This window comes from Typopeltis vanoorti, chromosome 15 (assembly GCF_054136105.1).
Source record: "Typopeltis vanoorti isolate ZY-2024b chromosome 15, IOZ_Tvanoo_1.0, whole genome shotgun sequence".
Lineage (NCBI taxonomy): Eukaryota > Metazoa > Arthropoda > Arachnida > Uropygi > Thelyphonidae > Typopeltis > Typopeltis vanoorti.
The window spans coordinates 45,280,367-45,306,978 of record NC_143563.1 but is presented as its reverse complement, the minus strand read 5'-3'; the positions used below and the strand labels follow the sequence as shown (position 1 = coordinate 45,306,978).

General features: G+C 38.6%; 1 pseudogene; it reads right to left on the bottom strand.

Annotated features, from left to right (window-relative positions):
• Window positions 1–1,369: 1,369 nt before the first annotated feature.
• LOC150098728 (uncharacterized) lies at window positions 1,370–26,202 on the bottom strand (annotated as a pseudogene).
• Between the last annotated feature and the right edge of the window lie 410 nt (window positions 26,203–26,612).

The following is a 26,612-nucleotide window of genomic DNA, read 5'->3' as shown; positions in this document are numbered from 1 at the left end:
GGGAGAAAAATTTGAATATTTTGAGGGACAATTAGAAAGTGATGTTGCATTCGTCACCTCATCATCAATTTAGTAAAAAAAAAATCCCTATTGTTGGCAATAAATTGTCAATGTTGCAACCCTGACTTTCTGAGAAAAAAAACTGACAAAAATAGTACAGCAGTCAACATAAATACAGTATCAAAAAGAACTCTCAGAAAAGCAAAATGATGAGTCTATTAGAACTTTATTCAACATGAAAGGAACAATGGCATGACTTTCTGATGAGGCAGAAACGAAATACCAAAATTCAACTAGTTTTGCAAAAAAATTACCATTGCCCTTCCCATCATTATATTTAGTTGCATGTAGCTTTAGTGCTGTAAATGACTTATTACTGAAAAAAAATAATTCATCTGGATATCACAAACTATGGGGATTTGAGATTGAAATTGACTAAATTTGTACCTCAAATAAAAAGTCTTGGCAGCAGACATCAAGCTCAAGGATCACATTAACTTTGATTTTATTTTCCCCGAGTTCAATTCGATTTATGTTTTATAATATACAAAGTGTAATATAAAATTTATATTCATTGAAGAAAGTCAAATTAAAAACAGTTTTACCTATGTTCCTTTTTTATTTCAAGTTTATATTATACTTTTTCAGAACTTGGCTATTATGCTGGGGGGGCATCAAAATCTTTGAGGTGTTGAGGTGGGACATGATCCAAAAAACGTTGGGAAACACTGGCCTAAATGAACCATCTCCTTCAGATTGTAGATCCGAGGAAATGGTTCATTTGAGGCTGTCAGGTGTGAGATAGAGGCCAATAGAACAAAATATATTGTTGGTTGCTGCTATACACCTGGGAGTCGAGAAGATGTGGATGACATGTATTGGCAGATTAGCACAATGAGTGCAGGCTAAGTAATTATCATGGGAGACTTGAAATCTGGGGATACAGAATGGAAGGAGGAAAGGGCACATGGCTAAATGGAAATTAAATTTATACAGTTACTAAGGGATAATTACCTGAAACAGTATGGGGACAAGGGGTTTGAGAGTGTTGGATTTGGTAACATAACATCAGATCTATCTACAACTACAGTAGCAACTCTACCTTCGATCAGGGAAAGTGAGCATGCAGTCTTGTCCTGCAAGGTTGCTCAAAATGTGTAAATTTAAATCAAGAAAGGGTTTATGTGGAATTACAAGGTTGGTGATTATGACAAACTTAGGAGGTAACTTGGAGTAGTGCCCTGGCCTAAGAAACTACATGGAATAAATGTCATTAGTGCATAGGAAGCAATCAAGGATTGTTTGAGTGAGGCATTATCAGAATGCATACCTAGGTTCAGGAGGATTAATCAACTGGGAATTAAGTGGATTAGCAGCAATATAAAGGAGAAGCTGCAAAAAAAAAAAAAAAGCATTATGGAAAGAATATAAACAGAAAGATGATCAGCATGCTCATGAGCAATATAAAACACAAGCAAGAAGGGTAACAAGGTAAGGAAAGGAAGACTAAATCAGATTTTGAGAGAAAATTAGCTAAGCAGGCCAAAGTAAATCCAGAAGAGCTTTTTCACAATACAGCAATTAAGAGAAAAAATCATTATTTAAAGATAACTTTACTCAGTGCTGATGGTAGAAAAGTGACAGAAGCAAAAGAAATAGTTGCGTTACTAAGTGATCATTTGCAGGGGTATATCATCCAGGTGGTGACTTTGCAGTTACTGATGTGAGAACTGAGGTAGATGAACTGGAGATACTTAGTATATTGAAAAATATCAATGTGAATAGAGCAGTGGGCCTGCATGCTATGTCAGCTCATGTGCTATGAGAATGTTCAAGAATGTTCAAATGAACTGGCAGTGCATCTGATGAATCTCAGTTCATCTCAGCTCTGGCAAGGTTCCAAGGGAATAGAAAGAGGGTAAGATATTTCCATTACATAAAGGTAGCTCAATTAGTATCACTGAAGTGGTGGTTAAAGTATTGGAAAAGTTGGTTAAAAGGAAAATTCAGAAATTATTAGATATGAATATGATACTCTATAGGAGGCAGCATGGCTTTATAAAAGGTAGGTCTTGCTTCATTAATTTATTCATCATCATCATCATCATCATCATCAAATTCCTGCCATGTACCCTCAAGGGGTGTACAGGATATGACAGTACTACATGAAAAAATTACATCATTACTAACTTCCTATCTACAATTTTCCTCCAAATCAGTCTGTTACTTGTCAAGACTCCAACATTATCAGATCTTATATTTCTATCGTCTAAGGCACTTTGTACCGTATCAATCCACCTATATCTTGGTCTTCCTCTGGGTCGTTTTCCTGCCAACCTGGCAGAGAACACTTGTTTTGCTAATCTTTCCTCTCCCATTCTATTTAAGTGACCATACCACCTGAGATTAGCTCTGCTAACACATTCCTGGATGCAGACAATGTCAAGTTCTTTCCTAATATCCTCATTTTTAATATGATATTGCCATTGATGCCATCTGTTCACGCCTCTAATCTTTCTCAGGACTCTCATATCTGCGGTCTCTAGTCTTTGGTCAAGTGTTTTACTTCTGACCCAGCTCTCAGATCCATAAGTTAAAATTGGTTTGAACACAGTCTTGTATACAGCTAATTTAGTGTTCCAACTAATTTATTTCTTATTCCATATGAATTTATTCAATTGACTTCCCACGATACCAGCTTTGCTGATTCTGTTGTCTATTTCTATATTTAGTTTACCATCTTCAGTAAAAATTGTGCCTAAGTAGCTGAAATGTTTTACTTGTTCCACAGGTTCTCCATTCACAACACAGTTGACATTTTCAATGATTCTGCCTATTTTCATTGTCTTTGTCTTTTTATTGCTGACCTTCATACCATATCTATTACAACAGCTATTCAATTTAGTCAGAGAATCTTGCAGACTTGTAGCGGATTTATTTAGAAGTATAACATCATCCGCATAAAGCAAAGAGCTGACATTAACATCTCCAATTTTGATATCAGGTTTAATACCACATTCCTTCATAATGTGATCCATATAGATAATGAATAACAGAGGGGATAATGTACATCCTTGTCTCACACCAGATTTAACATGAAACCATCTTCCTCTACTTCCTTCAATTCTAACTGCTGACTCACAACTCAAATAAAGACTAAGTATTGCTTGATATAATGCCCCATTGACACCATATAACTGCAGCGTATTGAATAGCTTCTCTCTTGGCACCTTGTCATATGCCTTTTCCAAATCTACAAAACTTAAATACAGATCTTTGTTATATTCCCATGCTTTCTCGACTATTTGTCGTAAAGTGAAGATCTGATCCTGACAGCCTCTATTTGGCCTGAATCCAGCTTGTTCTTCACCAAGCTTTTCTTCCACAATTCTTCTCAACCGTTTCTCAAGTATACTTGCATAGATCTTGCCAGGAACACTCAGTAGGGAAATACCTCTGTAATTCTCACATTCAGTTTTATTTCCCTTTTTATATATGGGTACTATGAGAGCTCTACTCCAATCATCGGGAATTCGTCCCTCTGTCCAGGCTTTCTGAACTATGCAGTGCAGCCACTGTAAGACTCTTATACCACCATACTTCAGCATTTCTGGTCGAATATCATCTACTCCTGCTGCCTTTCCACATTTCAAGCCTTTGATGGCTTTTTCTACTTCAAGTATGTATTCCTGACTGCATGCCTGGTCAGTGTTTTTTTATCACTGTGCTGTCATCACTGCTTGTTTCATTTAGCAGTTTTTCAAAGTAATTACTCCATACTTCAAGGATATCTTTTTCTCCTGTTTTCATTTCACCTTTATCATCTCTAATTCCTTTTACAGCACTCTTTCCTCCATTCCTAAGCTTCTTCAACAACCTCCAGAATATTTTGCCACCTTCTTGATATTTATTTTCTATATTCTTGCCAAAGTCCTCCCATGACTTTTGTTTAGCTAGTTTTACACACTATTTAGCTTTCTTACATTTGTCTCTGTATTCTGTAAGAGTAAAGGCTGACTGATTTGCCAGGAACTTTTGATATGCTTTCTTCTTTTCCTTCACTGCCTCTTTAACTTCCTGTGTCCACCAGGGAGTTCTGATTTTTTTGTCCTTACAGACAACCTCACCACATGCCTCTCTGGCAGAATCAATCAATGTTTTCTTCAGAGTTTGCCACTGAATCTCCAAGGTTTGATTCCTGTTCTCAAACTCTTTCATTTTCTTTTCAATAATCTTTCTGTATTTTAGTCTACAGTTTACATCTGAGAGCTGCTCAACTTTTATTCGCTTTAAAACTTTCTTACATGTTATTCTTTTCAATATGAAATTCAATTTTATCCTGCTCAAGACTAAATAGTGATCACTTCCAATTTCAAATCCTCTGTACACTCTGGTGTCCTGCACCAGGGTGAAAACATCACTATCAACAATAACATAGTCAATGAGACTTTTCTTATTCCTAGCCTCTTCTCTCCATGTGAATTTGTGCACATTTTTATGTTGGAACATGGTGTTAGTAATAACCAGTCCATGTCCTGAGCAGAAATCCAACAGATATTTGCCATTATTATTAGCTTTGCTCTTTTCTCCAAATTTTCCCAAAATATTTTTGTATGTCTCACAATCATTTCCTACTCTACTATTTAGATCCCCAACAAGGACCAACTTTTCCTTTTTCATTGTGTCAGTTGCTTTTTCTAAAGCCTCAAAAAATTCCTCCACTTCTACCTTAGTAGAACCTTCTGTGGGACCATAGGCTCAAATAAGTCACATTGTCCAGTTCCCTATTCTCATATTTGCCCACATTACTCTACTTGAGACTGACTGCCATTCAAGAAGATTAGCCTCGTATTTTGTGTTGAATACTATGGCTACTCCTTCTTTTCCTTGATTGTTATTGCCTGAATATAACATTTTGTATTTATTGCTCAGAAAGATCTCACCAGTTTTGGTCTTTTTTGTTTCAGTCACCCCTATTATGTCGATCTGGTACTTATCTAATTCCTCAGCTAGCTCCATTTCTTTGCCATTCAGGCTTCTTACGTTGATAGTACCGATCTTTAACTCTGGTGATGTTGAGTTGGGGTTTGTTTTCAGATTTGTTCCAGTAGCTGACTTTTCGCTGTTCGCCCTGGTTCCCTGGCGAAAACAACGGGGGCCTTGTTTAACCGGGCGACGCCCCAGCCGGCATGAAATTTTGTCATGTTGTACCATCATTTTTTATTTTGGTTTAACCAATAAGAATACAATTTGGTCGGCTAAATCCCAAATTGCCAGCCCATCCTCGTTCATTCAGTATCAAAGTAGATACCCAACAGGGTGCACCACGAGAAGATGAGGATTGGACATTAGGTCAGAAGCCCTGGTCGGTTCTCCGCATTCCTTTAAAGGCTCATCAAGGGAGATACAAATACTCAAATTTTGTTTTTTTTTATTTGGTTGTTCAAATTCACCACTTGTCCTTTCTCTTTTAATTTTATCACCACCAAAAAATTCTCCATTTCCTCTACCTCTTCCAAATCCACCCCTCCACCTCTCTGGCCTCTGTCTCCTCCAAAACCACTCCTTCCACCTCTCTCTCCCTCCCACCTCTTTCTCCTCTTCCAAATCTACCTTTATCACCTCCAAACCCACCTCTTCTGCCTCTGTCTCCCCCCTCCAAAGCTACCTCTTCCTCCCCTACCACCCTCTCATTCAAATTCTTCTCCTCTACCACTTCTGTTTCTACCTCTATCTCCTCTTCCTCCACCTTGACCACGATCTTTATTTTGAGGAGCTCCAGGCAAAAACCTTTGTATATGTAAAAGTTTTGCAGGATCAATAAAAATTTTTTGGTCCTTTGCAAATGAGTGTGCTTGAATATCTTCTGTCAATTTTACAGATACAAAATAATCTTTAAAAGGTCCAAATATTTCATCTATTTTTCTTATTGTTGCTTGTTTACTAGAAAAATTGGTGCATCGAAGTGTAGAACTTTCTCTATCATAGCTTTGCACACTAATTCATCTTCACAAAGGTGCAGGAAATGGCCAAGCTTAAATTTCTTCAGGTGGACCTGAATCAAACCACCTCTCCAACTTTTTCCTACTCTGCCACTACCACCATGTCCTCGTCCTCCTCCTCTTCCACCCTGTGAAACCACCACCTCAACCTCTGTTTATTGTGTTAATAGCAACAGACTATATAGGGAGGTCATTATCTCTCTTTATAATGCTGTGATTCAGCCACATGTTGACTACTATGAACAGATTTGATCACCTTCATTTCTTGGGGATCAGGAGGTAGTGGAGAGAATTCAGAGACAAGTGACCAAGTTCTCACTTCCTCCTCCTTTGTGGTCTACCCTAAACCACAAACACACACATACCAATGTATGTCTGCATATCATCCAATTTGCATAAATTGGAGCAAATGGGAATGGATATGAGGCTGGTGACATGGATATAGGGGGTGGCTGATAGACAGACATCAGAGGGTAGTGGAGTGGAATTGAGGCAAATGTGGGTTGCTAGTGGAGTGCCCCAAGACTCTGTACTAGGACCACTACTTTTTAATTTGTACATTAATGATATAGCAGAAGGTTTGAAGGGGGGTATTCAGTTGTTTGCTGATGATACAAATCTGGGAAAGGCAATAGTTGATAAAGGTGATTAGATATCTTGCAGGATGGCAACGTGGGCAAAGGACAACGGTGGTCAATTTAATGTTGTAAAATGTACGGTAATACACTTTGGGATGAAAGGATTACATACTTTGTATTATCATATTAATGGTACTAGATTACAGGAAATTGATGAGGCTAGGGATTTGGGGATGATGGTGGATAGAGATTTGAAATTCAGGACATATTGCAAGAGTTGGCAAAATAGCTGTGAGGATTAATTGAATGCTGAAATTGACAAATAAAGATAGTGAGTATAATAAATTTAGTTTAACCTTTATCCAAGTGTGAGCAAACAAAGTTTGCATCTGAAAATATCTTCAGGACTGAATATGGTGTTGTACCACCTTACTGGGGTAAGGTAGTACAACACCGGGAAACTCGCAGCAAAGGTGGACCAAGCTACCATCACTCCTATCCCAGTATCTCCCATAATGCAAAACACATCTCCTTGCGATTATGTATAATGTTATGCATTAAGGGATTGGCCACTACCCACTAGTTTCGACCTTTATTGAGGTTTCTTCAGTGGGAGCCAGGCCCAGAGGTGGAGATCCCAGGCAGAAGCAATAGTGAGGTCATCTTTACCTATAGGAGTTGCCAAAAGGTGTGCCACCTTTTCATCAAAGATGGTGAGGTTATTATCCATCTTTATAAGGCTAATGAACAGATTTGGTCATCTGCATTTCTTGCTGATCAGGAGGTAGTGGAGAGGATTCAGAGACAAGTGACTAAGTTCTCACTTCATCCTCCTTCATGGTCTACCATAAACACCTACCCACACACACACACACATACCAATACATATCCGAAGACTCATATCACCATCCAACCCAAAATCTAGGGGTCATTAGGATCCCCAAAAAATAGAACTCTAACAATTTGCTCTAATGAGCAGGCTCTGAAAAATGAGTTTCGAATAATAACCAAAACATATATAAATAATGGCTACAAAAGGAAAATGTTCTGTAGATTCCTTCACAAAAAAATGTTTCTTAGAATCACAAATGTGATCTTTTACTTTACTGTAAAATATTACAGTAATGTCATAATTAATCTGTAGATTAGGGAAATATCTGAGGAAATAGACAGAACACTATAAAAATGCAATATTAAAGTGTCATTCACTTTATTATTGCAAAAATTAAAACGGGAAGAAAGGTGGTCTAAAGATCACCTTTCTTCCCCCTTTTTTTTTTCTTTTGTTGTTGTTGCTCCTCAGGGGTGTATAGAAAATCCACTGCACCAGCCATTTACCTTACATAACAGAAACAGAAATATGATCTTAATAAATAAAAAAAAGAACAACAGAATTGACACATTAAATTCCTTAATTATGGAAAATTGAGTGTTCTGATCATGCTTTTCAAACATGCTACAAAACTGATTGGAAAGGCATCCGTCCTTACATCATATGAAAACTTGGCATGAAAGAAAATTCAAAGAAGCCTGTTATTTGCTAATCCATCATCACAGCCTCGACAAAACTAATGTCGATAAATTTAGTTTAATCCTTTATCCAAGTGTGAGCAAACAATGTTTGCTCCTGAAAGTATCTTCAGGACTGGGGTAAGGTGGTACAACACTGGGAAACTCGTTGCAAAGGTGGAGCAAGATAACATCACTCCTATCTCAGTATCTCCCAAAATGCAAAACACATCTCCTTGCAGATATGTATAATGTTATGCATTAAGGGAAGGGCCACTACCCAGACTAGTTTCGACCTTTATTTCAAAAACTAATGTCTGTTCCAAGAGTCTGGAAGACTCATCTATAACCCAAAAAGCATTTAGGATGATAGAACCCTAAAAGCCTCCAAACACAAAAAACAACTAGAAATAGAAATCAATTTACAACAAATGGTCAATGTACAATAAACAGAACTTAAAAATAACAGAAATGCTGAGAATTAAACTAACCACTAACAATCAATGGAGTTTCACTTAATATAATTGTTTAATTATTACTTTTATTATTTAATTTTTCTTTTCATTTTTCTTTTCCTCACTAGGATCAACTGCTAAAGGCTTATTGTGATGTATCTTGTGTTCCAGTGTATGTGTATAGGATGCTGACCTGCAGAGATAAAAGAGTTGTCATTCCATTGTATAAGACCCTGATCGGACCACACTTAGACTATTGTTCTCAGATTTGTTCCCCAGGATTTGAAGGGGATAAATTAACTGTGGAAAGGGTACAGAGGTGGATAACAAAGATGGTTTCAGGACTGTACAATGTCAGTTATGAGGATCGACTGAGGGAATGTGGACTACAGAGTTCGGTGGATAGAAGAAGGAGAGGTGATATAATTGAGACTTTTAAACTGTTGAGAGGCAGTTACAGGGTAGACATTGGGAGTTCTTTCACTTGGCAGAACGGCAGGAAGGAATGATGACAAGGAGCCATCCCTGTTAGTTACGAAAGGAATCTGTGAGCAAGAGTGTGAGGAGTGGTTTCTTTGCATGGAGGATGGTTGAACCATGGAATGCATTGCCTGAGAGAGTGGTTAGAGCAAGAACGGTCAGTGAGTTCAACGAGTGGTATGATAAACTTTGTGTTTCCTAAAAACGACCTCCCACAATGAGTCTTTTGACTCCATGGAGGCCTGGATAATAATAATAATAAAGTATATATGTATTCCTAAAGATGACCTCGACACAAAGGTCATTACTTATCTTAATTTTAAGGATTGTGTTACTTGGAAATTGTGCTCTGATATTATACCATTTTACAAGTGATTGTACCCAACCTTTTGCCTCAAAAGAAAGTGCAGCAATAGTTCTGAAGGGACTGAATAATAATAAAACAGCCATAAGTATCCTGAGCATTTCAAAAAAAAAAAAAAGAAAGAAGTTTTCCTGTATTCTAATATTTGCCATAGTAAGCACTAGCAGACCACATGTAGTCATGCCCTGTATTATGAAACAAAGATGGTGGCAACAAAGCAGAGCAATGCAAAGCATTTCAAGTCTCCCTACCACAAACAAACCTCTTGAGGCTTTAAAATGTCGAAGCTGCAAACTAAACATTTTTGAAAAGAAAGAGTTTTCTGTGCAATTTTTGTTATCAGTGGAACTCATACCAATTATGCCAAAATCAATGAATCAGTACTCAAACACCTATGCAACCTCAACCAGCCATTTTTCTATCCCCTGTGCCTCCCAGCATTAAACAGTTTTTAATCATATTAAATGAAACCTTCTCCCAGAAAATGGACACAACTTAAAAAAAAAGTTTGAAGTAAATTTTAATCAAGGTCGAAGCAGGGTTAGTAGGGGGTGTGAGGATTAGATTTTTTACTTAGAGAGTTGTGAATAAGGATAATATTTTTGGCCTGGGGGAATAATGCAACTCTGATCCCAAGAAAAATATCAGATGCCATCACTTTGAGCCTATGATTGCTGGAAGAGACAGAACAAACTTCCTGCACTTCATAAAAGTGACCTTCAAAACCTCGATGAGAAGATTTTGTTCATATTGGCTATGAACAAAATTCACAGGTGGAAAATATCTTCTCACTCATTTTATTCCCCAGTATGCGAAGCTGTTTAAATCTACCTAACTTTATGATACCCAGAGAAGGCAGCCACTGCCAGTGGCGCACCCAGGGAGGGGACCATGGGGCCTTGGCCCTCCCCAAAAGAAAAAGTTAAAATACACTAAAAAATTTTCCAAAATACTTTTCCTAATTTAAATTCATTTTTTTATTTATGTTGTGTCATGTCTTCTATTTCTATACTACTTATGAATTAGTGGTCACATAAGGTGAGAGTACCCTATAGCAGTGTTTCTCAACCTGTAGTCCGCGACGATGGGACAGGTGGTCCACAGGCAGACTTTAATTAACCAAATAAATCTATATATTTTAATTATCCAAACAAAACAAATTAAAATTGAATAAGTAAAAATTATTGAAATAAAATGGATACTTAAAAAATAAAATAAAAATAGCAGCAGAATGTTCATTCCATGAACATTCTGTCACTATTTTAATTTGTAGCAGCAGAATGACGAGTAATAAAAGAGGGGTGAAGTGAAAAACAATATGGTTTTATTGCTTCCATCTTCCCTTGCTGTTTTGTCAGATTTGAAGTGAACATGTGCTGTCCACATTTCAACTAATTGCTTGTTGTTTATTGATTTTTATTGTTGAAGGGTTTCCGCCTTCAACCAAGGCTCAATATATCTTCAGAAGTGCTAAGTAATACTCCGACAAAGTGTGTTGTGAGTTAACCCCAGTATTTATATATATTTCGGAAATCGCGGTAAGATAAAAGCAAGCTGCCAGTTGAGTTGAAATGTTAACTCTCTTCAACCGAATTCCATATGCGAAACTGCCATAACAACATTCACTATATATATATATATATAGATATATATATAATATATATATATTTTAGAATATATAGATATATATATATATATATATATATATATTTCTAAGTTTTAACACGTTTACGAATTTTAGCACCTTCGGTTGAACTTTATTGCTGCTTTGGAGCAGGGGAACTCACATACATCTAATTAATAATAATAGTTGTTAGTTAGATATGTGTTTGCCGGTGCAACATATGGTTTTTGCTTGAGTCTAAATAGCTTAGTTTTTGTCCCAGTTGTCTCTAATTACACTATTTGTTGAGAAATATATCACACAGACTGCTGGTATCTTATTCACTGACATAATAAAAGTACATGTTTTTCTTGCCTCTGCAATATAGTGGCTATTAGGGAAGAGCGTGCTGTTTATCGCGGGAGCAAATTACTATCCCCTCCCCCCGCTTTGAATGTGTTTCAGCTTTTTTTCATTTGCAAAGTATATGCGAAACTTTTTAATTTCTTTTTTCGAAAAGTAAAATCAGGGATGTGAGTTATATGCGAGGGCGAGTTATATTCGAGTAAGTACGGAATTTCAATTATGGGTAAGTACATTGGTATCTTCTTTAAATGGAAAAATAACTCGGATGACAGTGATAATACCAAACGAGTTTGTAATGACAGTTTGTGTGTAGCATTCCCATCAGTTGCAACACGATAATATTAATACGCTGAACGAAAGGAAAGATTTGCAGACTTGCTGGACACTCGACCAGTGGATCTCATTCAAAGGTAAATACAATCGGTTATTTTGTAGGAACATTTTTCTGTTTTGTGACTTTTCTTCCTTTACGGTAATTATGCCTACATTATTGTGTTATTATTCAACAACTGTTTACAGTTTAGAATGTGTATATAAATCAATATCAATAGTAGCCTCATTACGAACGCGTGATGAAAGGGACGGGGAGGTTTGGAGCTTCCCGGGATAGTATTCAAAAGGTAAATACAATTGGTTATTTTGTAGGGCCCGAAACTTATTAGTTTAGAATTTAACCACTGGGAAAGCGTGTTTGTGTCCATCTCAAAACTCTGAAACAGAATTTGGAAACATATTTTCCGAATAACTTTTATAAGAAATTTCTGTGGGTTCGCGATCCATTTCAGGCCTGCAGTCACGAGAACGACCTTTCGTCATCGACAAAAGAACAGCTAATTGAGCTTTCAAGTGACAGTGGGCTAAAAATGCAATTCCGTGATCGTGGTTTGGCTCGATTCTGGATCTCGCCTTCACTGAGAAGTGAATTTCCCGAATTATCTGAAGAAGCATCGAAAATCGTCATGCAGTTTTCTATAGCCTATCTTTGCGAGAAGGGATTTTCATCGCTCCTTCAAATAAAAACAAAACACAGAATTCGTCTTAGTGTGTGTGTGTGCCGATCTTCGACTGACGTTGACCAATATTGATCCAGATATCCAGCAACTCTGCAAGGCCGAGAAATTCATCCATCTCGTTAAAAGTAAATAATTATCATATTTATTTGTTTAATAAAAATTAAAACTTTGTTCGATGATGATACACTTTTACTCGTTTACTTCCAAGTTAATTATGTTTCCATATATATTCAAAACATGCTTTGAGATTTATTATGTTATAAATGGCACACTTTTCCCCAAATGTTGGTAATCCCCACATACGTTTTTTAAAAAAATTACATAACTTAGTGGTCCATAGAATTGTTTTAGGCATTATACTTGTCCTTGGGGTTAGAGAGGGTGAGAAACGCTGTCCTATAGCTGTGTTCCAAGCCAGGTCAGAGAGGATCACGGGTGTCATGTATTGGCGAATCATTGCAGATGCTCGGTCATAGGTAGTGTGTAATACACTCGTATTCTATTCTATTTTGCATCGAGTTTGTTGAAAAGCATGTCTTGAACTTGAAACTTCTTTCCATCTCTGAAGAGTAACCTTACAGTACGTAAATTCTTCAATAACATTGAAGTTAAGTTAAAGTTAAATTTGTAAAAGATTTCATTTTGTTTTTTGGATTTTGTGCTTCAAATTATGGCTGAAAAACGTCAGCAGAGTATTTTATTGAACTATTTCAAAAAAAAAAAAAAAAAACCCAAAAAAGGATGATTCAAATGTTAGTAGCAATGTTGCGCTAATAATATTGTCAATACCGATTTGGATTCGGTTTCCCCAGTCGTAGGTCTGAAAAAAACATCGAATTATCCAGAAAAAAGTACTTCCTTAGTTATTAATAATTCTCACGACATCACATTTTTGAAAGAACAAACATTTAATTCTGACGATAATTTAGATATTGTGAAAAAGTTGTGGAAACCAGAACCAAATTTTAATTTTCCTGCAACCTGTGCCGCAATTCACAACCGAAGTTTTCAATACACATGGTTTGAAAAATTTACATGGCTTGTGTACTCTCAAGTTGAAAATAATCATCAAAAAACAAAATATCATATAATGGCTGTTATGACTTACGAAAGGCTAAACAATATTCGAGATGGAAAATGTATTCCAATCAATCGACAAATTGGTGTAGATAGTGCAGCACACGCTGCAGTTAATCGGAAACGATTAGAGCCGATTATAAAAACAGTAATTTTATGTGGTTGGCAAAATATAGCCTTGAGAGGACATCGCGATTATGGAGAATTTTCATTTGAACAGGAGCTAATCGCCAATGAAGGCAATTTTCGAGCTTTGTTAAGAACGAGAATCGATGCGGGCGACAAAAACTTGGTTGAACATTTTAAACATTCTGCCAAAAACGCTACTTACATTAGCTGGAACATACAAAATTAAATTATAAATGCATGTAATGAAATCATTTTGAACCGTTTGGTCGAAAAAATTAATTCGGCGAAATGCTTTTCAATTCTTGCCGATGAAACTTGTGACATTTCTACCGCTGAACATCTTTCCTTGTGTGCCAGGTATATAGATGAAGAAAATGACAACAAAGTTTGTGAACAATTTTTACAATTTGTTCCTGTAACAAGCACTACAGGAAAAAACTTATCCGACAAATTATTAGAAAGCTTAAATAATTATGGCATCGATTTGTCATATTTACGTGGGCAAGGTTACGACGGTGCCGCATCAATGAGCGGAAAGTTTAACGGTGTCCAATCTCACATCAGCTATATATCCACAAGCTTTATATGTTCATTGTGCATCACATAGTTTGAATTTGGCAATAGGAAATGCTGTATCTGTGACTGAAATAAGAAATTGCATTGGCATAATTGAAAAGGTACACAATTTCTTCAATACCCCTAAGAGACTGGACGTCCTTGTTCACAACATTGATAAATGTACACCGGATACTAAGAGACAGAAACTACGCCAAGTTTGCCCGACTAGGTGGGTGGAACGCCATGAAGCCATCACAACCATGGTGGAATTATATGATGCAGTGATTCATAGTCTTGAAACAATCATTTCTTGGGAAGACAGAGACTCTTCCTCTAATGCAAAATTTTTGAATAATTCATTGTGTGAATTTGGTTTTATAATATCTTTATTTAGCTTGCGTTCTACGGTCGATTTTCTTGAGTTTACAGGACGGGTTTTTCGTCCTGTAAACTCAAGAAAATCGACCGTAGAACCCACATTATTTCAGACATTAAATATATTGTGTTAGGGTTAGGGACCACGAGATGGCGGCACATTTGAGCCGTCTCTCTTCACTGAGCACCGCTTAATTAGTGATAGCCTTGGGCCATCTGTCTCTGATTGGTACCAGTGGAGATTGAACCGCCCACTCAGTCTCAAAAGTTAGATAGGGCTAAATGGCCTCGCCTACTCCCCGTATACGGGGAATAAAAAAGGCGTTAGCTGATTTTATTTATCTTGCAAAAAATATTTGCGTACAGTATTTTAGACAATGGTACACCTTACCATTGTCTAAAATAATGCAAAAATCTGACAGTGACCTCTTAATTGCCCTAAATTTTGTTGATGATGTTGTGGATCAATTAAATACCATTCGTGAAACACCAGAGTTTTCATTTAAAGATATTTACGATGAAGCATGTATAAAAGCCGATAATTTTAATATTGACATTAAAAAGCCAAGGACTACATCAAAACAAACATTAAGGTCCAATGTTCCAGCCGACTCCGTAGAAGAGTATTTCAGGAGAACTATTTTCATTCCATTTACTGATCAAATATTGACTCAACTTCAGGATCGTTTCACTCGGCACCGCAACATTTTGAAAAATTTTTTTTTTCTCTTCTACCAAATGGAAAAGATGCTCCAACAGCAAGTGCAATGGAAGATTTTCGTCAGTTGTGTGAATTTTATGCCGGTGATTTGCCTTATACAAATCCAGCAATTTTGAACGCCGAATTCAAGTTGTGGTATAAGAAATTTGAAAGGCCGTTTGCAATAGCTCCATGCAAAAATGCCGTTGATGCAGTTTCAGAGTGTGAAAAAATGATATATCCTAACATCTATAACTTAATAAAAATATTTGCAACGCTTCCGGTAACAACATGCATCAGTGAAAGGTCATTTTCTAACTTACGCCTTTTAAAAACTTATTTAAGATCTACCATGACACAATCACGATTGAACGGACTGGCTTTGCTGTATACACAGAGAAATTAATGTAACCACGATGGAAATAATTCAAGAGCTTTGTAAAAAGAAAAGAAAACTGGATTTTATTCTTTAAATAAATTTTTATAATCACCTACTGAATTTTATTTAATGAATAAAATTTAACGAATTTTAGTTGATTGGATAAAAATATTTTTAATCCAAATTCATTGCATTAAAAATATTTTTATCCGTTCAACTTTCCCTCCCCCCAAGATTAAATCCTGGGTGCGCCACTGCTGTTATTCCTAAAGTTTTGACAATGTCTCAAGATCAGAATTATCTGCATCGAATGACATGTTTATTTTGTATTAATGTGAGTCCTGCATTTTATTTATGCTCCTTAAAGTTTCATTAATTTAAGAAGTCTGATCTTTCTAATGTTTAAAATAATATTCATTAAAATAGATTGGATAAAAATATTTTTAATCCAAATTCATTGCATTAAAAATATTTTTATCCGTTCAACTCCAAGATTAAATCCTGGGTGCGCCACTGGGTACACTGCAACTGGCTTGCATCCAAAACTCCATCTTCCTATATACTACTTACACTAAAGCCTGAAACAGCAGCAAGAAAATTAACACTGCATCGAAAATTCACTGAGAGAGCTAAAAGCAGGAAACTTGCATCCTGCCCAAATGAAAGCCATACCTACTGGGCCAAAGCAATTGACCATTACTTCTACCCAACACTATTCCCACCAGATGATACAATTGCATCATCATCCACAGAAAAAGCCAATCTTCTGGCTTCCTACTTCTCCAATTCTTGTGCATGTTCCTCCAACTATTCTAGATGTTCAACACTCAAAGATGCATTTGACCTTTTACCAGAAAGAAATCAGAAAATTTTGATTGTCAACCTGGGATGGCCCAATTTGTCAACAATTTGCCTAACAAACAGGCCTGCAACATGGCATCCTATCACAATGCCTCTTTCAAACTCTGTCGGTTCCCTTCTTGCAGCCATTTTACCCAGATGTAATTCACTGACTTGGGAGCATCCTATTCTTCCAATTTATACCGGTTACAAACACGTGACTCGTTATATGCAACAATGCACCTTGCCCATGAGGGTGTCTGTTGACTTCTTTCTAAGCAGTGTACTTCTTAGAAAGAAGTACACTGCTTAGAAAGTGCAACCAATCAACATACTCACATTCTAACTCCAAAGCCACATTCCTCCTCTTCTTCGTTCATCCCTTCCAGTGCTGTTCTCTGGAACAGTCTCCCACCATGTTTCCCAAGGAATACAATCCACAGCTTTTCAAGTCAAATGTGAACCTCTTGATGACCCCAATCTCAGTAATACACTCCACACACGCTGCACTGCATAGTTCAGAAGGCCTGGACAGAGGGGCAATTTCTCGATGATTGGAGTACAACTCTCATAGTACCCATATATAAAAAGGGAAATAAAACTGAATGTGAGAATTACAGAGGTATTTCCATACTGGGTGTTCCTGGTAAGATTTATGCCAGTATACTTGAGAAATCGGTTGAGAAGAATTGTGTAAGAAAAGCTTGGTGAAGAACAAGCTGGATTCAGGCCAAATAGAGGCTGTCAGGATCAGATCTTCACTTTATGACAAATAGTGGAGAAATCATGGGAATATAACAAAGATCTGTATTTAAGTTTTGTCGATCTGGAAAAGGCATATGAAAAGGTGCCAAGAGAAGCTATTCAATACTCTACAGTTATATGGTGTCAATGGGACATTATATCAAGCATTTCTTAGCCTGTATTTGAGTTGTAAGCCAGCAGTTAGAATTGAAGGAAGTACAGGAAGATGGTTTAATGTTAAATCTGGTGTGAGACAAGGATGTATATTATCCCCTCTGTTATTCATTATCTATATGGATCACATTATGAAGGAAAGTGGTATTCAACATGATATCAAAATTGGAGATGTTAATGTCAGCTCTTTGCTTTATGCGGACGATGTTATACTTCTAAATAAATCCGCTGCAAATCTGCAAGATTCCCTGACTAAATTGAATAGCTGTTGTAATGGATATGGTATGAAGGTCAGCAATAAAAAGACAAAGCCAATGAAAATAGGCAGAATCGTTGGAAATGTCAACTGCGTTGTGAACGGAGAACCTGTAGAACAAGTAAAACATTTCAGCTACTTAGGCACGATTTTTAGTGAAGATGGTAAATTAAATAAGAAATAGACAACAGAATCAACAAAGCTGGTATGGTAGGAAGTCAATTGAATAAATTCATATGGAGAGAGAAATTCTTCGGAACAGTAAATTAACTGTATACAAGACAGTGTTCAAACCAATTTTAACTTATGGATCTGAAAGCTGGGTCAGAAGTAAACGGAGAACCTGTAGAACAAGTAAAACATTTCAGCTACTTAGGCACGATTTTTAGTGAAGATGGTAAATTAAATATGGAAATAGACAACAGAATCAACAAAGCTGGTATGGTAGGAAGTCAATTGAATAAATTCATATGGAGAGAGAAATTCTTCGGAACAGTAAATTAACTGTATACAAGACAGTGTTCAAACCAATTTTAACTTATGGATCTGAAAGCTGGGTCAGAAGTAAACAACTTGACCAAAGACTAGAGACCGCAGATATGAGAGTCCTGAGAAAGATTAGAGGCGTGAACCGATTGTATCAATGGTAATATATTAAAAACGAGGATATTAGGAAAGAACTTGATATTGTCAGCATCCAGGAATGTGTTAGCAGAGCTAATCTCAGGTGGTATGGTCACTTAAACAGAATGGGCGAGGAAAGATTAGGAAAACAAATGTTCTCTGCCAGGTTGGCATGAAAATGACCCAGAGAAAGACCAAGATATAGGTGGATTGATACGGTACAATGTGCCTTAGATGATAGTAATATAAGATCTGATAATGTTGGAGTCTTGACAGGTAACAGACTGATTTGGAGGAAAATTGTTGATAGGAAGTTAGTAATGATGTAATTTTTCATGTAGTACTATCATATCCTGTACACTCGCTTGAGGGTATATGGCAAGAATTTGATGATGATGAAATGCAAGGTGCTACAATTTAGGGTGCAGAGATATAAGGCTGAATACTGTATTAGCAGAGCTGTGCTTATACTTGTTAATTCTCTACAGGAAGATTTGAATCTTTTAGCTTGGACAAATGAGTGGAATTGTTGTTTTAATATTAATAAATGTAAGATTCTACAATTTAGGGTGCAGACTGTATTAGCAGAGCTGTCTGCGCGGTTAGCCTAGTGGCTTTGCGCTTTGCAACCATATGACTGGGGAAGGAGTGTCCCAGGTTCGATTCCTGTCGAAAACGTGAGAAATTTGAGGATCTTCCTCAGTCATAGCCAAGTTAGTCGGTCTTTGGCGCGGGCAGTAGGGTTTTTTCCGCCAGTTTATCTGGCGTTTTTCATCCCGCAAAGCAGACAAACCGGCCCAGTGAACATACGCTACTACAAAAATATATTCCCCCCCCCCGCGGCAGGCCAGGCGACAGGTCGGTTGGGAGTGGTACTAACAAGAAGTCGCATCTAAGTAACACGTGGACCCTGCATAAGAAGCGGGAATAATGCATAGTGAAAGAAGAAGAAGAACTGTATTAGCAGAGTTATGCTTCAGGAGATAAATGTGATTTGGAATCTTGGGGTGATGATAGACAACAGATTAAATTTCCAATGGTGCACAGCAAATTTTTCAAAAACTGTGCATTATATTGCTGCTATGATGAAAACTACACTGTCATGTAAGAATATATCTTATAGAGAGGTTCTACCTCTCTATAAGATATATCCTCATGTCCTATAGAGAGTGACCAAAGTGATATCAGGACCCCGGAGTGTTGGCTATGCAAAGCATTTGAGGAAATGTGGTTTTGATAGGAGGAAAAGTAGAGTTTGGATTGGAGGAAAAGAGGAGATATGATAGAGACCTTCAAGTTATTTAACGGATTCTACTAGATTAATACAGAAGGAATTATAACAAGAGTGGATGAACGTTTATTTTTCACTTGGTTAGACTATAACAAATTTAGTTTAATCCTTTATCCAAGTGTGAGCAAACAAAGTTTGGGCCTGAAAGTATCGTCAGGACTGGGGTAAGGAGGTACAATACCGGGCAACTCGTTGCAAAGGTGGAGCAAGTTAACATCACTCCTATCTCAGTATCTCCCATAATGCAAAGCACATCTCCTTGCGGATATGTCTAACGTTAAGCATTAAGTGAAGGGCCACAATCCAGACTAGTTTCGACCTTTATTGAGGTCTCTTCAGTGGGCCTGGCTCCCACTGAAATCTTGAAAGTTGTTTTTTATCTTGAAAGCTTCAAGATAAAAAACAACAAACACGAGTTCGAAATCCTTGCGAACTCGTGTTCGACACTTGAAGCAAGCCTGCAGGGGGTCGGATATTCCACCTCCCCCCTAATTATGGAATCACTGACTAGACTCGTTAAAACCTGAAAACAGAAGATCTAGACCGAGCATAAAACATCTAATGACGCCACTAGCCTTTTGCATCGCTTCGCTCAACATCAGAGGCCTCCGATCACCACTCAAGCAGGAGGCGGTCTGGAAATTGATGCTAGCATATAACATCAGACTATTGTTCCTGCAAGAAACCCACTTCTACCATTTCAGAGACATGCAGGAACTTAGTCAAAAGTACCCCTTAACATCCTATTGGAACTTGGGCCCAACATTCAGTGCCGGAGTTGGGGTACTTATGCTAGTACCCCAACTCCGTTGTAAAAGTTGTAAAAGGCTCCTCCTAGGAGCCTTTTACAACTTTTACATCCAAAAGGATGCAGAAGGAAGAATTCTCGCCATAGACTGGAAGTAGGGTTTCTCAACATCTATGCCCCGGCTCACGCACCTTTAAGACCAGCATTCTTCCGGACCCTTAACAACTATCTCTATGGCGCCCATCACATTGTCATGATGGGTGACTTCAACTGTGTGGCAGACCCAGTCCTAGATAAAGTAGGGGGGAACCCAACATCAGGAACATCTGGCTATAGACATTTGGAAGTTCACCTTCGGAATGCTCAGCTCACCGATGTCTGGCAACATCTGAATCCCCACACCCGTTACTACACATGGTTCGGCCAGGGTGTTGGCACTCGGCTAGACCGAATTTACCTATCGCCATTGCTTCTTTCAAGAGCCGAGACGGTTAGGCACGTTAACATCAGTAACAACATCACGGACCATAAACTTATAGCGCTCAGGTACCACCATCTAGAAAAAGTGGAAATTGGTCCGGGCCCCTGGAAGTTACCATCAGACTTTCCGTCCCTTTTCTCAGCCCAGCTCCAACATCTCTGCTCCACCTGGATGCAGGCAGTCTGGGATTGGGACACCTGGGCGCAGTTCAAATCCACCATCAAGAACAGAATGATTCAATGGGGCCAAGAACGTGCCTACCTTCACAGATCTCGGCTCCAAGATCTCTATAAAGAAAGGAGCTGGTTCATAGCCAGCCAATGCCAAGGAACACCATGTGATAACATCATCCGGGAAATTAACGCCGAAAAGCAAAGGCAAGCGGAGGAAAGGAACTTTAAAATAAGAACACACCTGCGCTCGGAAGACAGGCCATTGGCCGCCTTTTATAACAGGCGCTTCACAAAATTCACAGAGGAGAGAACCATCCTGTCCATCATGGAAGGCAGCAACATCTTCAACAACACTCCTGACATCCTGCAGGCCTTACAGAGGCACCACAATGAACTTTACTCAGACAACAGTGCCTTTACGGACTTCTCCTCCTGGACCATTCCAACACTCCCTGCATACATCCAAGCAGGATTGGATTCTCCCTTCACAGCGGCCGAAATAACAACAGCCTTTAAGCAATGCCAAGCCAAGAAAGCGCCTGGTCCAGACAGACTGGGGGGCAGAGTTCTATCGTGAGGCATGGGACTTCATCCTCCCAGCTCTACTGGCACTTTTTAACACCTTCCTCAACACCGGGAACATGCCAGGCGAGTTTGTGGAGTGCCATACGGTATTCATTCCCAAGGCCAATAGGGACCTATTCCTAATCAAGAATTGGCGGCCAATTAGTCTCACCAACATAGACTACAAGATCCTGGCCAGAGTCATCAACCACAGACTCAAAGTGGGGATGAAATACTTTATCAACAGCACTCAAGTGTATGGCATCCTAGGCCGATCGATAGAATTCAATCTGTACCTCATTAGAGATCTGCTCCGTCTGGCATCCATTAAAAAACATCCAATGGCATTGCTTTCACTAGACCTCAACCTAGCGTTCGACAGCGTCCAACATTCGTACTTGTTTTACATCCTCAAAGAAGTTGGCGTCAGCAGTGGCCTCCTTTCCATTCTTCAGGGAGGCTATAACAACAGCTCCACCCGCTTCCAAATCAATGGATACTCAACTGACCCCATTACCATCAAGAAAGGGGTCAAGCAAGGATGCCCGCTCAGCCCTCTTCTTTTTGCTCTGGTCCTTGAGCCTCTTCTTCAGGTAGTCAACAGCTCTCATGCCATTAGAGGAACACCACTCCCGCTCACCACGGAGGAATCGAAAATAACAGCATATGCGGATGACCTGGTGGGCACCCTTAGGGACAATGACTCCATTAGGAACCTTTTTAACATCCTTGACAGGGTCCAAATATCGGGATTAACACCTAATCCCGATAAAACAGTTAAAAACATATGGAGTCTGGGACCAGGATAACATCCCCTTTGGCCTAGTTCCTAAGGAAGATCCCATAACCATCTTAGGGGTACCCTTTACGGCCCAGCCTGAAGTCGACGAAGACAATCTCTCCACCAAGATCGTCGATAGTCTCAAGGATTGGAGAGTCGGACCGCTGTCACTTTCCTCCTGGGCCACAGTGATAAAAACCATTGTGTGCTCAGCGTACCAGCACGTCGTCAACATCACCGACATCTCGGAACAACAAGAGATTCGGCTGTACAGGAAACCCCTAAAGTTCTTCTGGGGCAACTTACGTCTGGAGGTTGAAACCAAGATCCTTCAACTCCAAGGGAAGCGAGGGGGGCTTTGGCCTCCTAGTTCTCAAAACCCGATACCTGAGTAATACCACTTTTAATCTGAACAGGATACTACAATCCAACCATCTTAGCAGTTATCTTGTTCAGTATTACTTGGGGTACAAGCTTTCCCTCTTTGGTATTCCATCCCACCAAGGAGCCAAGGCGGAAATTGTTCCAGAGTATTACAACCAGCTCTGCCAGATCTTATAACTTAGCTCTTTGGGTATAGACATTACCAACATCCGGAGCAGCAAGAAATGGTACAACACCATCTTTGACCATCTCTACACTGAAGCTCTGGACCTGGGTGCCGTCAACAACAACATCCTCTTAGGCCACCTAGCAAGACATCGTGGCTACCCGATGAGGAAAGATCTGGCCTGGAGGATAGCATACTGCAACCTTCCAGTTAATTATAACATCTGGCGGTTCTGTAACAGCAGGAACCCCTTCTGTGACTTCTGCCACGTTGTAGACAATGCGGAGCATGCTTTCTATCAATGCCCAGTCTCTCATAACATCTGGAGGAGGCTGAGCGGCATGCTCTGCATTCCACTCCTAACGCAGGACCAAATCATCTTCTTGCAGTTCACACCACCAACAAACAAGAGGCAGAGGTTATTGATCTTCGTGATCAATGAAATCAAGTACCACATCTGGAAGGTGAGGAAAAAACATGCCAACAACATCAATCCTCCCAGCTGGATGGACATCTCCCAGATCATGCTATATTGCTTCTATGGGTCAACTCGACGTTTCCTGATAGTCGAAAAAGAGACTCTAGGTGAGCAGAAATTCAAGAACATCTGGTGCTCTCCTGCTCTCCTGTGCACTTTAAGGGGGGGGGGTTCAAGTTTGCACTCCTTTTGCTATGAACATCTATAATGAAGTACATCATAGCTCTGGTCCATCTATTTGAGGTTCTCATCCCAGGTCTCCCACGGAGGGTAATTTGGTTGCGAACCTGGTCAGGGAAGGCCAACTCCATGTGGTCGACCCGGGCATGGAGTGTAATGGTGAGACCTACGAGGCTAATGGTGAAAGAGTTAAACATCTGGTAGCTTTGAGCTCGTTAGATGAGAATTATTAGCTGAGGCCTATTTCTTCTTCTTACCCCTCTCCACCTTCCCACTTGCCCTTCCCATCACATTCCTTACCTCTCCTATTCCTCTACCCTTCCCCCCTACCTCACCCCCACTGTCACTGCCTCTCCCTACTTCCCCTTCACTTGAGGGGCACACTGACCCCTTCTTTCTATAGGCCAATGATGAGTTTCCTTCACTCTTTCACCCCTCGGAGGTCAGGCTGGTAAGGAGCCTCCACGTGGTTTTCCTTTGTCTGAGGAAGTTACGACCAAATGACCAAGGAGCTTGCCAGTCGGAAAAGAAGCCCAGCAGATCGCATTAGCGGAAACTACAGAATAATTCCAGTATGAAGTATAGAGGGAAATCGTATAGAAAATCCTGAGGAAGTGTGAAGTAAAGCGGTCATATAAGGTAGTTGTCTGACGAAAAAATGAAGTGGCCAAAGTAGTATACCAGCAAATTGGTAAGGTGAAAACTTTATGTCTACTAACTAATGAATTGAATGAGAAGATTTTAATGTGTGTGCTAAGAGAGACTCTTTGAACTGTTGCTGATAGATTTTAGAAAGAAATATAATAGTGTCTCATAAATGTATCTTGAAAGAGAGTGAATTACAAATGTTCTTAATTAGGTCTGAGATATATGTAAAATTTGAATAGGATTGTTAAAGAGAATCATGAATGGAATTTGATAAGTATTAAGAGTAAAATTTAATTGATTAGAGTAGAAAAATGAGACTAAGTGATTAAATGTTAGTATTTATGTTTCTCAGATAGAAATTCATGAAACGGGATAATTCACTGTATGTAAGAGTGCTAATGCTGTATATAAAATTTAGTTGAATGATTAACTCAGTGCTTCTAAGTGTAATTTATGTATTCTACCTGTAATTAAAATGTTTTGTTTTATTGTGAATGTTGTCTTGCCTGTACTTAGATCCTACTGCACTTGCTCATAAAATATAGAGAACCTCGAAAGGCGGGAAAATTAGATATTATCAGGTCATGACTGCAAGTTTAAAATTTATAAATGACAAGAGTGAATGCTGACTGGATTCTAACCCCTTGGCCTTACATGTTTAGTATTTCCTAGGATTCAGGGTGGCGCAGCGTTTAACAAATAAATTTTCTCTGAATTTGAAAAGGGAGATAGAACCAGTGCTGAGACAAAGAAGCAGGAATCCACCATTTGCATTTCTTTGTCTCACAAAACAACAGTTTCACTCTTATCAGGGATTCGGCCAGTAGCATTATTGATAAGAAAGGATTAACCTGGAAATAATAAGTGTAGGATAGAAATAAGAGTTATAATATATATATAGTTGTAATAGAGATAAGAAAGGGAACATAAGGATAGGAAACGACACAACATCTTGTCATTTTCTTTAAGCATAATCTTACCAATATAAGACATTGGATATCTAGTGCATGACCATACATTTATTAATATTGAAATAGCATCCAGTTTCACATGCCCACAATTTCAGCCTATTCAAATCATTCTGCAACTACTACATTTCATCAGCAATCCTTATTACCATATCTATGTTTGCATCATCAGCAAACAGTTGTATGTCGTATGCCAAATTCTTTCCAATGTGCAGATTGAATAACAATGGACCAATGATAGATCCTTGAGACACATCACTGGTTACATCGAATCTTGCAGTTTTGCCTCTCCACATACGATTTTTTGATATATGTCAATCAGCCCATCATCTAATCCATGGCAATAGATTGTAATCCAAAAAGTTCATGTTATATAATGTCAAAAGCTTCACCAAAATCCAAAAGTATCGTAGTGTATTCGTTCCCCCTGTCTAACCCAGTGTTAATATTATATATAATGTGAGCAAGTTGCTAAAACATGACCTTCCTTTAATAAACTCATGTTGTTAGTTGCAAAGTAGAGATTCTCTGCCAACCCATTTCTGAATGTGAGCCATAATTAACTTTTCCAAATCTTCACCACCAATCCTGAGATGAAAGGTGGTCGATTGTTGAATGCGTCGGTCTTTCCACCACCCTTGCGCAATGGGATTACCAGTCATTCTGCTTCTGCGGAAACTTCCCTGCTCTGATACTCAAATTATATAGCATGGCCAAGTCAGCTGAACCCTCTTTTACCATCCGCTCTTCCTAATGCAGAATTCTTATTCATTTTGAGCAACACCTCTAGTACTTCCTCCTCGTCTACACGAGGTTCATCATATGGTGAAGAGGTAGTGGTGCATTCAATGTTGCCTACATCAGGTCATTAGCTTTTAGCAAAATGGCTGCTAATTAGCTGAACAATCACTTCTGCATCAGTCATCCGCTTACCATCCATATTAAGTAGAGTTATCCTTTGAGATTCTTGATATTCTTTCTTTCTTCTATTTACATCATAACTATAGAATTCTTTAACTTGCGGGGCCAGTTTCTTTTCATACTGGGTGCTTAACTTTCCATACAACACCTGTGACTCTCTTGGAATGCTGCTTATAATTATCAGAACTGACATCATAACTTATGCACAAGATATTCTTTTCACATAATTTTTTTCTATTGAATCTCTTGCTTAATAAGACTGCAATTTCAATCCTACTCTAGAGACATTCTGATATCGCATAATTTAAGTATTTTTAAACACTTATCACGCACTACAGGTATCCTTCCTATCTAATAACTAATAACATGCAACAGAACCGAGAATACTCCTCAGGTGGTCAGAATTGCTTTGTAGTTCAGAATATCTTCAGAACACACGCAATTTACAGACAAAAAATACTAGTTGTGGTGGAGATGGGCGGTAGATGGCGTTGATGGAGATGATTCGTAGTAGAGGTTCGGTGTAGTAGTTGAAACAGTTGTAGGTGTCCTCCCGCGATGAGTCTTCGGATTCCATGGAGGTGTCATGAATAATAATAATAA